Below are 19,625 nucleotides of genomic sequence, written 5' to 3' on the forward strand. Positions count from 1 at the left end.
CGACGGACGACAGTTGGTAGTCGACGTTTCTATATATATATATACATACATACACACACACACATACACACTATACCTAACCAATGCACGTATATTATATTGTATTCTTCTGAAATCTAAAACACTTTAATATAATATACTATATAGATATCTACGATGTTATGTAACGCAGCACTGCACGACACGCGCGATAAAGATTTCAAATTTCACAGCACGCCGCACGCGACGAGAAATACGCGTATTATAAACGCTGTGTTGCAGCCGACTGCTGTGAATACCTCTAGGATCTAGGTAGTACCTTCTTGTCTTACCCATTTTAATGCATTATAATATACCTGTATAATATATAATAGTACAATATTATTATTGGTATCTATAGTGCCAATTACCATTGATTATTACCTACATATTATTATTGCATATTGTTATAATATAAGGTTTAAAAAATAATTCTTCAGCAGCTTTATATGATATAACGTACGTGTACATTTGACAGCTGCCGATAGGTACAATTCATAACACACATAATATACAAGTGTATAAATAGTATGTTAGATATGAGTATGAGTATACGACGTAGGTACCTGTTTGTGTATAGATATTAGATACAGGTAGACGCAGGTAGCTATAGGTACACATTATACATTTACATAGTATAAGTGTACAATATTTATTATTTACTTGCCTACCCATGTTATTTCTGACTTTCCGAGTTCGTTTAAAAAAAGGTTGCTCAAACATCTAGATTAGACCCAACAGAATACTTGGGTTTTTTCAATATAGGCGTATCTATCTTGATGATCTATAATATAATTACACGCAATCATTATTCAGTAAACTCTTATTGTGCTAAAACTCAGGGCGCAAAGAATAAAGCAACGACTGATATCTTAGTACGTACCCAATGGTAGAATCGGTATAGATTTGGGGGGGGGGGGATATCAATTTAGTTAGAGAAATCAATGTTCGACATAGTATTAAGAATCTAATACCTATTATATCTTTATATATTATATCTTTACTGTATTCCTATAATTCCTATGGTATAACCTATACTGTACACTACACTGAAGGTACCTATATAATTTTTACTAGAAAATCTAGAATACATAGTCCATAGTCTATATAGTATATATTATTATATATTCGTCATGTTATTGTGATGATTTATGAAAATATGTAGTATAGTAGGTAAATGTCGATAATATATACATCACGTAATAATAGCATACAGTACTTACCTATTATAGCGAAGTGTTCATTTTATTCAATTAGTTGTTTTTCTACCAATACACCTATGCACAATATTAGGTTCAACGTTCAACGTTTAAATAACATAACACCGTATGCAGTTATACATATACTTGGTGTTATGTCAATGATCTATATATCGTCGGCCTAATTCGCAAATCACTATTAACTCCAAAAATGCGATTTTGGGATTATAAGTGATTGAAATAAGAAAAAAAAGACGCAACGTTTAAAACCATTCTCGGTTCAATCCGATGATTATTTATTCCATGAAACAGCTGTTAAAAGTAAATAAAACAAAATGGAAAATATCACAACTCCAAAATAACTTTGTTTTTGAAGAATTTGTCTTAACTCTTATGCATGTTTAATTTAAGTAAACTTTTAAAATTATCAAAGAGTTGTATACATAAAAATATTATAAATAATTTAGAGAATTATGTTAAGTATTTTTTTTTTTAATTAAAGAGACGTTTTACCTTTCTCCTGAAAACTAGTCGATTTGCGAATTAGGCCGACGATATCTAAATCTATCTCCCTTGTTGTAACACAGGTACCTACATATTTTATATTTATATACATCATAATTATTTTGGTTTTCTGATATTTTCTATACTCTACATACTATGACACTATATGTATATACCTTACCTAGATAGTATTTATATAACATATATCGCATCGAAACCTTCAAGTCAATCAAAACGACAAAACAATATAGCAATAGTACGGCGTTACGGTGATGTCCTAGCTATATCAAATGAAATATGTTAAATCGTGCGAGTTTAATACATATAAATATATATAATATATATAAATATATATAATATATATAAATATATATAATATATATAAATATATATAAATATATATAATACCTACTATTTAAGGACTTAAAAAAGTATACACCAAATAAAACGTATTTCAAAAGTCTATAATATAGGATATGGCGTTTATATGATGTATATGCTATAGTGCGCAATACCTATATAGAAATATATCTACCTACCTATATATATATATATATATATGTAAATTATATATTATATACATTTGTATAATGACGTGCGCTTATAACACTTCTGCCGGCGCGGAGGTGGTAAAATAATCAAACAGGCGAGTGTCTATATAATAATAATAAGAGAAGTAGAAAAAAAAAAATGTAAAAAATAAGAAAAAGATTTATAAGATGAAATCTGGCAGTAAAAAAAAAAAAAACAAAAAAATAAAAAAATGGTGGATCGTGACGAATCGAAAGTAAGGACTTTCACGGGAAACGAAGCCAAACAAAAGGTTTTGAGATGTTCAGCGGACCGTGCACGCATCGAGTGCAGCGCTCAATACCACACAGCCCGACAACTCGTACCATTTTTTTTTTTTTTTTTTCTACTCTTTGTAGCCCATTATAATACCTACCAAACTATAATGGTCTAATGTATTATATATATAGCCCATTATTATTATCAGCCTATGTTCCCTTTACCACTTTATAATGATATTACGCCGAGAAAGTGTAGATATTAAATTATACATACGCTGCAGGTATGTACATATTATTATTATTACGGATATCGCGCGGGTCAGCCGCGCGGTGTGGTGTTGCGTCGTCGGACAACGCGCGAACCATATAATATGTATTATATTATATTGTGCTGAACCCGAACGTATGTTACATTAGGTACTTGCTTGCCACTTTGGCGCGAACGTCGTATAATTATTGTGCGTTTGGCCTTTGCAAAATGTGCGTGCGGGGTAGCGCATTCTTTCTTTTTGTGCTCTCTTTTAATCCCGGGTTGATTTATATGATTCTGACGTAAGCTGATTTTTTCTCGGTAAACAAATGCAATTCGCATTTTTTTTTTTTTTTTTTACACAAACGGCCCATTTTTTTTCCCTCCCGCTGCGGATTTTTAAACACTACAAGCCCTATACACGCTTCAGTACATTATACTCCTTTTGATATTTTTTCTTTTTATTCACTACTACATATCATATTGTTGCATTTTGGGTACCTAGTTCCATCTAGAAAAAACTGCCGTGATGACAAATTGCTCAAACCTCCCAAGTCGAGAGTTACACAACAAACCCGTGCAAAAGGCAAAAAAAAAAAAAAAAATGTTTTGGCCGCGTGCAGAATTGACCTTGCGAATGGTCACCCTTGCGTTATTTATAACGTATATTTTTTTTTGTCACTTTTAACAACGCGTTGTGCACTGTATATTATAAAGTATTATAGTATACCTATATATTTTTATAAGAAATATTACTTGAGGACAAATTGCTTGTACATAATATATATATAATATATATATATATATATATCAGTATTACATATACAGATACCTAACCAGCTGCAGCAGCAGTATATGAAAATATCCAATAAGAATTCTGCAGTGATATTATATTATAGTATTATACAGTATTTCATCGTACATTTAACAGAGATAATTCTACGGAAAGGTATTATCATATTATGTATCTTTATAGTCACTACAGTACTACATCGTATGTAGGTATACCTATTATATGTTACTATATACATTGCATATTTATAATTTAGTATAAATCAAATATTATAAGAAGAGAAAATGCTAAATGTATAAATTAAATTTAAATAAGTCCGTAAACTGTAAGGACGGTATCTATAGTTTAGATTTCACTGAAAAAAAAAACATTATAAGTATATGTATTTTAAATTGTTTGATTAAGTATCTAGAGATATTCGTTTTGGTTTAGTAGGTACAAATATTTTATTGGCCGTCAAAATATAATAAATAGTTTTGCAAATTATTTGTGTGCTATCATAATAATGTACCTATATATATTATATAGTGGACTCGGTCCATTATTTAAATCAGTTGGTCTTTAAGAGTGTTTTGAGTAAAATGTATAAACACAGCCCGTGCACGAGAAATGACCTGTGACTGACTGGTGTGAAAAATGACGGAATATTATGTTTGTCTGTCTGGCAGTGTCACAGTGAGTAGAAATCGCCACACTCCATCGATTTCCTTCAAACAATAAACGACTACTTATATACATTGCAGAGTATACTTTTGTTTTATGTTACGTGAATATGTTTTCGATTGTTAATTTTAAGTATAGTTTCACAAATTTCACGAAAATCACAACGCAACAAATGTTTAGGATTGAGCTATAAAGTACGTATAATGGTATAAATGTAATATGTATAACACATAAATAGGTATTTTCTTCTTTCTCCTAATAGTGTAAATATTAATTTTTTTATTATTAAAAATAAATAAATAAAATAAAAAATACCTAAAAAAGTTAAATATTTTTAATTACCTATAGGTATCAACAAAACATAATGTGTGGTAGATTTACATTCGTTAAAAAATTTAATTACCCATAACAAATACAGGTTAAGTTAGGTGCATAAAATATTTAATTAAATTTTATATTATAATAAAATGTGGTGAAATAATATCAACTTTACAATGACTTATGTTATAATAACCACACAAATTTTAATTTATTTCCGTTTAAAATATTGTACAATAATTTTATATATGCATCAAAAATATATCAAAACCCGTGGTTGCTTTTAATTATTGTTTTCCCTATTTCTAGAACTATTCCACTAAAAAACATCATTTCACTATTATACTTTACTTACTAGCTGTTTATACATGTTGTTCTTAAAAATGATGGAGAAACGACTGAAAATGTTCAATCTATGTTTGCAAACCTTAGAATGCCAATTTCCGAACAAAAGTTCACAATCTAAAATCCTAATTAGAGTTTCTGATCCACCACTTATTGGAGTAAAAATATGGTAATTTAAAATTATCATGTTATTTAAAATAAAATGCTTGCACGAGTAATATGGGTGATCATTTAAAATTATCGCTTACTTAATGATGGAATTAGATTTTAATAATTGTATTAGGTATATTTTTTAGTTTTGTTTTAGCAGTTAGAAATAATAATGAAGGTAATCAAGAAATAGATAATATATTCAAATAAATTTATTTATAAGAGTCTGCAACATGTATAAATTATTAAAACTTATTCATTGTAATATAGGTATATTATTATTTATTATAATAAATCTAATAATAATTGTTAAATATTTTAGTGATTCATTTAATTATCATATATACGATTTTCGCAAGTCCCAACGTGAATTCAGGTAATAGGAAATCATTTTAGACCTTCATGAGTAATTGAGTTTTCTGGCAATTTGATAGAAAATTATGAAATCTATGACAAACGATCCGTTACCATAGAGAAATAGGTATTTAAGTAGGTATATATACGAAGGTATTAGTTTTGACGAAATATAGATAATAGCTATATTACGAATACAAATTATTATTTTTATTATACCTATATATAGGTACGGTGTAGATAGTTTCTAAATATGTTTTGAAACTTCTATAGCACATTATTCAATATTTATTTCTGTTTTTAACACAATTATTTATTCATTAATAATATTATATATATATAATAAATAAATATAAATGTTGAAGTTAATTTTTATTGTTTATTGGTCACAATTAAAATTGTTTCTAATCATTTTTACAACTGGCTTAACTGTTCAAGAATTTGTTTTGTCTTAGAATATTGTAGGTTTATTCTAAATGGTAATATCTAAAATATGTTTTAAAACTATAAATTATATGTTATACAAAAATAATTAATTGTTATGTAGTATAAATACTTGCTACTAAATAATACGTTTTCTGAGAAATCATAAAAAAATATTGTGTTATTCTAGAGTCTATCCTAACCTAGGACTTAGACGACCCTATTACCTAGTTGGCAGTTGCCAACGGTCAACGGAGTTAGTCGTATTTCATAAGACCAATGTAAGTTTTGGCACACTATATATATATACATTATATACAACATTAACCTTATAATAAATATTATTAAACTATAGAAATAATGCGCGCGTGGTGTTATTTATAGTATCTATATAGCTGGTATAGTTACCTTTTATCTAACTACCTTTTTGACTCTGAGTGACGTCTGCAGTAACACGGATTGGATTAAATTATGTGTTTTTCATGTATGTTTTGTTGTTACCAAAATAATGTTCATTGTTGGACAATATACCTTCACTATTTATTATGTGTATATTCAATAATGTACAATGGTGGTACCTATGTAGATAGAAAATCTTACACACATAATACTTCTTTCAGAGGTAATTTTTAAAAATTGTTTGGACGTCTGTGAAAGCAGAGAAAAACTACTGGCATAATATTTGAAAAACTTTAAATAAATATAAATAAATATTAGTTTAATTGAGTTTTTATAACAACATTTTGACTGCCTATGGCTTTAGTTAGAATATATTTTTATTTTATTTAGGTACATTCGATTTAAAATTAAAGATAAACTTACTAAATTTGCATTAGTCTAGCAGTTAATGCGCATATGCCCTGCAGTGCCCTTAATAGTATATAGGTATGCGTATAGCTATATCTATATTCCCAAGTCCGGGTTAAGGATCAATTGGTCCTCGGGATACCATACGCTTAGACGGCTTAGTGGACCCTTCAACGTAAACTTCCAAAAAAACTATATTACCATATTTTTACGGTTAATTACAAATTAATAAATTAAAAATGAATTATGCAATGGTATTAAATATATTATTATAATACACATATTATATTTATATAATAAGATCGCACTATATGGGTTACTACAAAATATTTATAATTAAGATTTTTTTCCTTGCTTTCTCTTTTGCAAATTGTCGTAAAGTTTCAATTAAATCGAAAAATTGCAAAATATAATTTTCTAATGTTATATTTTTTTGAGTTGGTTTGTTCTATATTTATTTTTTATTCTTGTGATCTTAAAAAATTCATTTTTGGCAGAACAATTAGCAACTGGGATGGTTAAACACAATCTAAGTGCAATTAAAATATTTAGGAGTACATCTTGAAATGATTTTTCAAAATATAATTTTAATGAATTAAATGCAAAACTTCATCAATTGATGGTTTAACTAGTGACTCGTACTCGGTAGGTACCTACCTAATAGAGGCTTATTCGTCATTATCTGAGTTTTCCGTTTGAGATCAGGTCAAATTGTGTTATGATATGCATTTAAATTCAAAACAAAAATCAATAACACATCACTGTAAAGTTAATAAATAATTGAATTATTCTTCTCTCCACTCAGATCCTTAAACGAGTTGAACGATACAAAAAAATAAGGATAGCATAATATAAAATGACGATATAATACCTAAATAATACGTATCTATATGTACCTCTACATATGTTTTTTTGCGTAGGTACAGGTCCGTGACAAGTATGACACGAAGGACCTAGCCTTCCCAATAATTTATACCCATTACAATATGTTATATATTTTGAAACGTTTTACGGTCAATTTATCGTAATTAAAATCCGTGTTAAAATGTCTGAGAAATATGCAACCGATAAATAATAACGGCTGTACCTATATCGCATTGAAATGAATGAAAAATATTGTTGTGTTTGTGGTGTAAGCCGTTAATAGACCCATAAGTGCGGTTGGAGGCGGCGTGTTTGTGCTCGCAAACGGCTTCTGAGCAGCGTATCACGTTACCAATATATACCGAGGTCGACACGCCGCGCCGTCACCGCTGCCATCCACATGCATAATATAATCAGTGTTGTAAAAAATAATTTCATAAGTAAGTATTTTAAAAGCTAACCTATACCCTAACTCTCTTCAAAATAATGTTTATAATATACTGATCAAATTGGCAAATTACTAGTCTAAAAAATGTATATAATTAATACACAAATGGGTTCCAAAACGTTTTTTCAGCACGAGCCTACGTATAAACAAAAAAAACCATAAAAAAAAAGGATCCCTTAAAAATTAATTAACTATTTACATATTTTATAATGCTTGTAAATGAATCAATTTATGCTTTGCAGCGTATAATGTATATAATATAATATAAGATTATTATTACTTAAATGTTTTGTGATAACTATATTATACAAGATAGTGAAAAAGAGAGGTACCATACAATTTAGTGGACAGATTGTAAGCACTGTTTCACTATATATATTTAGTTATATACGCCAGTGACGGTAAAATTATGCACATACATACAAAACGTACGTGTCCATAGTATACTTATGCGTATATATACGTGATACGACGTGTATTTAATATTGTGGTAAGGTTTTGGCGATCAAGAGAAAAATGAAAACGGAATCCAACGCGATATCCCAGATGAAAAAAAAAACCCGGAGTTGTCGTCGCGGCGGATGTAAGAGACGGGAAAAAATTGTATGAAAAAATTAAAAGAAGACGCCCCCGCCACGCGGTCTTTCACGCGGCGGCGGCGGCGTTGCACGTGTTACAATAACACGATACATAATATTATATACATATTGTATGTTGCACAGTCGCTTTTAAAAGGACACACCGCCGCCAATGGGCTCGAGCGTGTCTACCGAGTGTAAAATCGCGCGATTCATGACATTTTGAAACGCACATTACGTGGGTAAACATCTTGTTTAACCGCGTCCACCACGCAGGTATATAATGCACGTGGTGTATAACGTGTATATACAATGCAAACAACACTCGCGCGCGAGCGGAGCACACCATTCATTCGATCCGCCGGATCGCGAGTGATATATAATATTCACCGCGTCGCCACTGACGTTTTATAATTATACAGTTTGTACGATGTGTGCCATTATAGCGTCGCGGTCGTCCGTGCGTGTTTAGGATTTAATGTTTTTGCGAGACTTGTACACACACACGCACGCACTTATAGGTAGGTATAACTGTTTGATACACATATTTGCGTGTGTATGTTATTATGTATATTGTATAGGTATACTGCATATGTATACATGTGCATTTAGGTATATTATGTAATGTATGCATTTGTAAGTCAAAGAGACCGCCGCGCGTCACGACCCTTCACCCGCGTACCCCGTGTGACAAGCACGACCCTTAGTTTTTTTGCAGCAGCAGCTACGTGGCCCCAATAGTAACGGGAGACGGGTCCGATCTACGTCGTATTATCGTACGTATAGCGGTACATGCGTCACGTAAGGTGTAACGTGTCCACGATACATAAGTGATATTACGGCATATTATAATATATGACGTGATAACGCGGTTCTTTCTCTCGAATATTATATTATATTATACTTATACCGAAGTCTTCATTTAATATGTTTGCTGTATGAAGACATATTGTAGTATTACTGCAGTGCAATGTTGTCTGTTGCGGAATAAAATAATATGAAGCAATAATTTGATTTATAAATATTCAGAGTAGGTATGTATACCACATATTACATAGGTATTTCAAACAAATACTATATAGGCACTGTAGTATACATATATTAAAATATAATGAATAATAATTTACGATAATATCACACAACAACTATACAACCAACAAAGTCTAGAGGTGAACGGAATGCTTTTCGAAAAAATAGACACATTCCAACAACTTGGGGTAGAACTAATTACAAATATAGATAATCATAGAGAAATCTAACGAAGAATTAACATTGCTAACCGATATATCTTCTTCGGTGTAGTTCTTCTACATTTAATTGTATACAAAAATAATAGTTTAACGTTTTGCCGAAAAAAAATTAATTAATCATATTATAGGTACAATGATAAATATAGACTATCGTCTATTATTTCAACTCACGAGTACAATAATATTAACAATATAGTATTTTACTAAAAAGTATACTATTAGTCATTAGATGAACAAAGTATAGACATATTTTTAAAAATCAAAATCACCAAAATCGTGGTTTGTTCTATAGGTAAAGCATATAGGCTCAGTCAACTACTATATGCGCGGAAACGTGCTAATATATATGGAAATATTACGTCCAAACGTATTGTATATGGATCACGCCCTAAAGTGGCGTGTGTCTTAGGAAAGAGAGCCCAAACCGTATTGCTCCCATGGGAATCCTATACTTTGAATGGATCAGTCCGTTATATTATATACACATAGTATGCTCGCCGACTCTATACTGCAGCAGACGACCGATTGTCGAACATATTATAATTTATCCCAATCTGTCAGAGCCGAATTATGCGACGGACGTCGACGGTGAGCGACGGGAACGTGAACCGAAGCAAAGCGGCCGTTATCGGCGAGCCGTTTGTATATAATATTATAGTTGGACGCCAAACTCACGCAACCGACACCGTGGTGGCTATTTTTGTGTGCAAAATCAAAAATGTGCCCCATCTTTATAGTAGTTAAGTTATATATCTGCAACCGTACCTTGGATGTAAGAAACGCACCTTTTTGTAAAAATAAAAACTAAGTTTTAAGTTTTTTTACGAAAAACCTAAACTTGTCCTTTATCCCCTTAATGAATTCACGCATTTAATGTAACAGTATATTATGGATTAGAAGAAAAGAAAATGGCTTTCCTAAGTGTTCGGACAATTTTAAAAATCTCCTCTTATAAGATATATATATGATAAATATATATATGAGTGGTTGAAGGGAAATATTAAATGACTTGTCGAAACTAAAACATTTAATTTTGGATATTATGAAATAAATAAAAAAAAAGTTTTACTTTACGTGAAAAAACTATAAAAGTTTTATTAGTTCTGCTTTTGAACTTGCAGACCTTATTATTTCTTATCATGAAGCAGCTATAGTAGTGAATAACTTATATCAAATATAAACGGGATCATATTATGAACTATTAAATATATTATTACAATGCGATGCACGGAAATCACTTTCTATATCAATAATAACATTAATAAGTAGAAAATTGATTTGTTTTGTAACTGTCTTAAATATTTGATTGTATTTTCAGGCTCGTATTTTGTCAACTAAACCACATAGTGCTGATGTAGAGCGTTTAATTTCATACTACGAAAACGACAAAAAGGTCAAGTTTGGCCCCAGACATTATAAAAGATGCATCTATACATAAAAATTATCATATTACCAACTTTAAGCAAATTCGATCCACTACTAGCAACAAAATTATGATTTAATAAAAAATAATAAGGTACATACAGAATTCATTTAGCAAAGATTAAGTTTCGAGGTGTATTTTCCGATGTTGAGAAAGATCAATATGATAATTTATTATGCAATAAGACACCAGTCAAGTTTTTAATTTTTCTTAATATGTCTGATTAGATGCATAATTATAATATTAAGATTTTTAATTTACTAAAACCTTTTAGTGTATAAGTTTAAGTTAAAAATGACAACTATAGACGTATAACTATAGACGTATAAAATATAGGTTATGAAAAGTATATAATTGTAAATTCACCATTTCCTTCATAATTGATAGTAACTAAGTTCATACGTATGTGCACTACGGAAAATAAGAAAAAAAGCCACTTCCATGGCCGCGTCCACGTCCCAATCAGACGAGAAAATTCAGGGCTGCCACGTCGTCATATTTTTAGTTTGGCACTACTCGACGCGGTTTGTTCAGCTCTTCGTCAGAGCGTACTAATCTATCGTTATATAGGTTACCTACCTATTTCCTATTTTCCTTTTTCATTTGACACGCGTTACTATACTGATGGCAAATATTTGCGTACTAACTCTACAAATAAGATTTATTTATTTATTTATAAATGTATCTTCTATAATGTGAATAGCTATTAGCTATTGACTATAGTCTATTGTCAATAAAAAGTTTTGAATTTTACATGGGTAAGTATCCTATATTATGCCACAATATAAAATTGTATTGTATGATTAAAAGATTACTGAAAATATATGTTCAGGTTTGTTTAAAAAAATGATTGACGATAATTACTTTTTATTGTTTATTACTACCGTAAAATGAAAATAAGTAGCAAAGTTTTAAATAGTTTTTCGTTGATTCCATATTCCTAGCTAAAAATTTCCATATTTCTAACTAAAAAAAACCAAGAAACAAACAATCTCGTCAACGTTTTAATTTGTAAGAGGATACATTTATGAAATTGTCATCGTTAATCGTTATAAAATATACCCAAATATATAGGGATATAAACAGACGATCAGAAATCAGAATAAACAGATAAATATTACAATAACAAATTAGTCAATGTATATTATAAGCTATTTAGGTACCTATAGTTTACAACGGTTTATCGCGGTGATTACTCATTAGTGACACTTAATAATAAAATTATTACCACCGTGTAATGTATTGTTGTATTGAAAGTCCGTATTAGTTTTTGGTAATTTTTTTGTATTTATTGGTTTATTCATTGTATGATATATATTATCACATCAGCAATATAATATTATATTAATATGTATTATTGACTATACCTATATCTATCTTTGTAGTTTGTGTTAATGTTCCAGTTGATGATGAACATCGATGTTGAATATATAAATAATTTGACAAATTATTGCAGTGTTTTATTTTGCACATGGTTATTAAGTAATTTTTTCATCAATATTTGATAAGCAATAAGCTATTGACATTTATGTTAGATATTCAAATTATCAGCATACAATCACAATTCATAATATAACTGTATGCTACATTTACAAATATATTAATAAATAATAATAAGATAATATTGCTTTAAGTTCAGCCCTTCTCAAAAGTGTGGGTATACTGACGAAATTAGTGCCTTGTAAAATAATGTACATTAGATAATAAAATATATATTATACTCATTAGTCAGGATAAAATTAAAAACAATGACAAGTTATTGGATCTAAAAACGTGAATAATTATTGCTACAAAAACATTGTTTATACAATTTTAACGAATATACCTAGAATAACATATTTTATAAAATATGGTCCAAGATAGATTAAGACTTAAGACTTAGGTTAAGTATAAACTCATATTTTATAATAATAATATATAACCCAAGAGTACATAACTACACAATAATTATTAATAATTATACACGTGTCATAAATTGTATATTAATTTTTCCAGATTGAATTAATAATAATGTAATACATTTATTACAGTACACTCGATATTATTTAATAAAAAAAAAGCATCGTTTATATTATTTATATTTACCAACATTATTTTACAATTAAAATAATAATATTGGATGCGTAAGCCATGTTTATATATTGTAATGTATGTATTTAAACTTTAGGTATATATGAGTATTGAGTGTATATTATATATATATGTACTATATAAATAAAACTATATAATATAAGGACATTGACTTGGAGGCTTACTCGAATTTTAATGTGCCCAGCTGATTTCCGTTTTTCACCTATTATTATGTAATGTATTTATAGTATAAATTATGCACCGCAATTATATTTCTATGTATTATTATTTATTATACTATTATACGATTTCACGCCGGTCGCTGCAGGCATCCGGTCATTACGCACAAACGACGTGTTATTTATCCACATACAGTGCACTCATAATAATATTATTATTTAGGTGTTATTATTGATAGGCTGTATACTGTGCTCGAATTGGGGAGTGCGCTGGGGCACGGAGCTCCCCTACTATTTTTATTTTTTTTGCGTACCCCTACTATTTTTTTTTACTTGGACGGGGGGACGGTACAAACTAATGTCCGAAATAATTTTTATAAAAATGTGGATTTCAATTGATGTCAATTATTACAAGTTAACAAGTTTTACTATTTTTCATATCAAAATTATTTTTTATATATTAGTTTATGAATTAATTATAATATCACCCTGTGTTTTGCCTATATAGTCTGCAGTAGTTCACAGTTCACAGGTCATATACAAGTACACTCTAAGGCACAGATGCTGATATGTGCTAGTACTATCTTAAACCGTGTTCCGAATGAAATGTTATCAATTTCAGTTATATGGTTATCATTTCGATTCTGTAGTTTTTAAATTTTTAATTATAGCCGGTAAGTAGGGTACTCAACGTCTTTTAGGTGGGATTATTAGAATGACTATATTATAATATACATATATAATATAATACAGCGTTTCTCAAACTGTAGTATGCAGAAAGCTCATGGGCAGTAATCGAAGAAAAATCTCCGTTTATAAAAAATGGAACGAATTATTATCGACACTAAATATTTGATTATTATATTATATTTATTCTTGGTTTATTTGATATTAATAATAATATAAATGATAATTGTATACATAATAATTTATTTTGTTTTTGTGCATTACATCATATGCGCATTTCAAGATTTTGTTATGCACCCGTTTCTATAATACCTACTTAAAATAAAATTCCAAAACATGTAAAATAACGTATACCTACATTTTTGATAAGCAAAAAAGGGTTATTAGTATAGTCCGTGGTATAGGTACCTATACCTACGTAAAAATGTTCAAACTGTGTAGATGGGTATATAGTGTGGTACGCGGATATAAAAAGGTTGAGAACCACTGCAAATTGCGATGTCTTTCAGTGAACATTTGTAATTTCATTCTGCATGATACACCTTAAACATAATAATATTTATATAGGTATATAATATATAGCTGTGTTAGGTACATCCTGCTACTAACAGTGGACTACCAGCAAGTCTGTACGCGATTGACGTTTTGTCGTAAGTATAATAATATAATATTATATTATGACGACGTGCAATAATTTATCCGACCGCGGACGAGAGAAATGTGGGAGGAGTCGAACGGAACGACGGTGGCGAGGCGGTGCGCGGGAAAAACACTTTCACCGCCGGGCGCGATTGGATAACGTCGTCGTCGAAATCGCGCATTGTCTTTACAATATTATGCCTCTCTACTTGCCGTATTTTCGTTTACCCCACCCGCTCACCCACCTGCGAACGTTTTATACCGGCGACTAGCACTCTTGCTATTGGCGTACCTACCTATAATACTTTATTCACGAATATAAAATATTATAATTTGTAGGTATTATAACATTATACTTCAATGCACTTGCCTAATAATGCGTGAGACACACGACAGCCAGACATTGAGGCACTATAGAAATATTATATTATACTATATTATATATATATATATAGGTGTATACGTGTGTCGTTAAAAAAATGCATTTTTATCGAGCTGCGCATACAGGTATAAAATATATGATATGTATTGGTATACCTATACATGTGTAAAGTCATACACTTGTATAATATGTTGGCTAGTGCCGCCAAGGACAGCTCTCGCGCTCTCTCACTCTCTCCAAATCACCCTCTCTCTCTCTCTCTCTGGTCAAATTGGCAAAAAAAATATGTTTTTTTTCTCCCCGTTTGTTGTCTTGTTGCGTATTGTTGTGCCGTAGGTGTGTGTGTGTATATATATTATATACAACTGCTCTCACTTGACACGAATCGGTGTTTTTTTTTTCATTAAATTACGCAAAAAACAACAAAAATCGTATCAAAACATTTCGACAGCACATTAAGTACCTATATACTAGTATATATAATAAATACATACACACTCGTAAGAAATACTTTTGAAATTTATTTCATTTAGGTAATTTATGAACACTTGAACAAAAAGGTATTTTAAAATAGGTATCTATATTATACATTTATATCTAGGTATACATATTCCAATAAAAATTTAAATAAATAGAAAAAAATATTTCAAATCTCTTTATTATAGGTATGCATTATATTTGTACGTAAGAGTTCTTCAGGTCCAAAATTCGTCTAGTTATGTTCCTTTTTAGTATATATATGAATAAGTGCTGTATAATAGTATGTGCGATGACTAAATATTTTTTTAAATTAAGAAGAGACACTACAAATTCTCGATCGATAACATTTTTTTTTTATATTCTATCGTCTAGCTGTTTCGAATCGCTCAAGGCATGTATATATAATACATATCTGCTTCATCCGAGATAATATTTGATTATAGGTTCCTATAGAACTTAGCTAATCATTTTTTTCCATTAATTTCGTCTCTTGTACATAGCTAGCGACAAATATTAGGTATAATTTCACAGATAACTCCAATGTATAAACGACTCGTAGAAGTACCTACTATACCTACCTAGGACGTAATTTACATAAATAATTATCTTTTTAATAGTTTTATTGACGGTTCATTTGATAGTTAAAAATGTATTATTTATATACTTAAAAAAATAACAATTTACTTGGTTAATTCGAGGTGATTGACAAATATTTAATTAATTAATTTGCAGTTGTTTACAACTAACAAGGTCGTTCGTGAAAATAGGTGCATCATGCGGAAATATTGTGTTCAACAAGGGCATTTTGTTAGAGTATACGCATAGATATTTATAAACCAACGTCTTCAAAACGATCAGGTGAAGGATAATTAACGGTAATATTTATAAGTTTCAATGTTTAATCCATCATTTATGTACCTATATAAAAAACGATACATGGTAAAATTAAATATAATAATATAAAGGCTATAGCAGTAGGTATATCTATAGTTGACATGCAATTGTCTAAAACGTATTAGTATATTATTCCTCGACAAATCCTTCGTTTGCGGTTTGATTTTCACGCGTAGTGTGGGTGGATATTTCGATGTGTACAATTCTAAGTGTAGGTAGTACTTATGTAATATGAGACTTGCAATAAATTAAATTCTATACCTATAGATACATAATACGATACCATTGGGCATTGGTAGGTACAATAAATATAAAATTAATTTGATTTATAAGTACCTAAAAAAAAAAACTGTTAGTTCAAACTCGTAAGTGGTTGGTTTATCTACATTTAATTTTTGTTTTTTTAAACTGTATTGATTTACTGAATTTCAAAGTAAATTTGTATTTTCGATAAACTGGAGGGGTCTGCAACCGTCTGCGACTATATCGCATTTGAATCTTTAGTTGAGCAATTAATGTGTATTATAATAATAATAAAAAAAAACTTGTAGGTATTAACGCAATTTAAAATATTTATATTTATATTTATTTCACAACTATATATCTATAGCACTTCGTATAATTTTTCTATGGCCTATTCGGTAGTTCTAGCATTTTTTTTTTACTATTATTACAATGGCTGTCGGTTTGTCCCAAGGTTAGTGGGTTCATCGGGCGTAACGGGCGTATATTTATGTTACCACCCAGCCAAGTATGATATTTCGGTTCACGAGACACGGCGGCCTCGGTATTATCTATCCGAAAACCAAGGACTAGTGATAATGGCTGGTCTACATTCCACTGGTTGGCTATATTTTTTTATTTCATTTTTTATAGAAATTCATAAATGTAGGTATACAATCAAGTAGTATATTATGTATATATATGTACAGTAAATAGTACCTACATATAGGCATATATGTATAAACATGTATTTACACTCTTTATATATTATACTATACTACATGGTATTTTTCTACTATATTATGATATATTATTTTATACCTTCATAAAATATACAAACAACATAATATACCTAATATATAATATGCAGCTTGACTGTGTAGCAGTAACTCTGAGAAAACAACACGACTATAATGTTCTACAATAAAATATTGAATATATTTATATGGACCAACGTATGATGTGTATGTTTATTATTTTAACATAATGTGTGTTCGAGCCGTCGAATACTCTACACGAGGTTACGGATCAATGGTTAACAGTTCGAAAACATACACAATATAGAAAAAATGTGTTACAATAATATAATATGTCCATGATTTGCCAATTCACGACATACATAATATATTCATCGTAGTTATAGTGCGTAGTTACGCACTGATGTATAGTTGTAGAAAAGTCATGTGGAGTTGTAACTTGTGTACCTACCGTGTCGAAAAAAAATAGTAACAAACAAAACACGGATATAAAAAAACATAAACGATTAATAACGGAGGTACTTCAAAAATAATAATACTTAACTGGCCATTGAAGTTGATCATAATAACTATACCTATAATATTTATACAGTGAGTATATATGGTATTTACTATGCAGGTAATCAATCTCGCGAGTTGTAGGTACCGCTAAAATGCAAAATTATTGGATAAAAATATTCTGCACTAAAGCATTATTCATTCAAAAGTGTGTTGTTAATCAATATTAATCAAACTACCAAAAAACCTATTTTATTATTGAACCTTTCACGTATGAATAATGATATCTCAACATTCTCAACAACTACAATAAGAGTGCTTAAAGATATGAGTACATATCTACTAGGTACAATAAAATAAAATATTGAGCAAAGCCCGTGACTCGTGAGATATTATTACATTTATTGAAGTCTTTATAATATAGAACGAAATGTTAGTTTAAACTTTAATAAAATTAGTTGGACGTAATTAGTTAACGATGATGTATTAAAATAAGAAAAATGAATACTGAGGGATCAGAAGGCATTTTTTTGAGATTTCGGTTGTTGGGATAAGTTACGAATTTCGCCTTTGTAGTCGGGTACAAAAAATACTGGTTGAGCTCTAAATTGAAAGAGTGTGGTAGAGTTATGTTATGATATGGTAGAGAATTGTGACCTAGTCGCTGCCCAAATGTGTTTATTTCCACGAAATATAATATAGTACCTAACGAGTATCTTTATAACACTATAACAGTATAGATCATCGATCTAATTGATTTTGCTCGGTAAAAACATAGATTTTAAACCGCTATATATAATTCAAGCGATGGAAAATACTATACATAGCGTACCTAATATTATACATAACATTATGTTTGTTTCAATGAAAAGTCAAACATTGTTTAGTATTTTATGTTTTTGTTTTATATTTTTTTTTTATTCGGAAATAGGCTAGACAGTGTATAAAATATGTGTTTTATTATGTGTATTAAATAGAGTATAATACTACGGTGTGGTAATATTCAAATAATATGACGGCCCGCATCGAGTATAGATACATATGTATCATGTATGGAGATCGCCCGTATAAATTCGCTTATTTTAATAAAAAGAGGGTTTGAAACAAATTGCCATGCATATCATATTATTGAAATAAAAATAATATCAGAAATTCATAGCTACAGAAAAAAATAAGTGTGTATATCTTTAGACGTCAGATGAATAAAAATATGTTTTGTTGTTCGGGAATCGGGGATAATACATATTATTTTCTGTGCATAAAAAAATATAATATTGAAGTTTTTCTTTTTCTTTATTTTAACATTACCAGTACCTATAACACGTTTAACACTTATATTTATTATTTGTGATTGATATAATAATACACCACCCACCGAGTTGAACAGAAAGTAGTCCTATATGGTAAAAAGCCAAAAGAAGTCAAAGGAAATATTCAGTTTGTTCCAACCGTAGACTAATAGTTTATTATAAACTAGTCTGTACGACTGTACCCAACTAGTATTGTTATACTAAACGTAGATTAACGTTTTTGAACGTTTTATTTGACACAGTTCGTCAAGTTCGCAGTTCGTCAAGTTTGGTGAAACAATTCACAATTCTGGTAGCTGTTATTTATATTAATAAACAAGTGTAAAAA

This window comes from Metopolophium dirhodum, chromosome 6 (genome assembly GCF_019925205.1).
Source record: "Metopolophium dirhodum isolate CAU chromosome 6, ASM1992520v1, whole genome shotgun sequence".
Lineage (NCBI taxonomy): Eukaryota > Metazoa > Arthropoda > Insecta > Hemiptera > Aphididae > Metopolophium > Metopolophium dirhodum.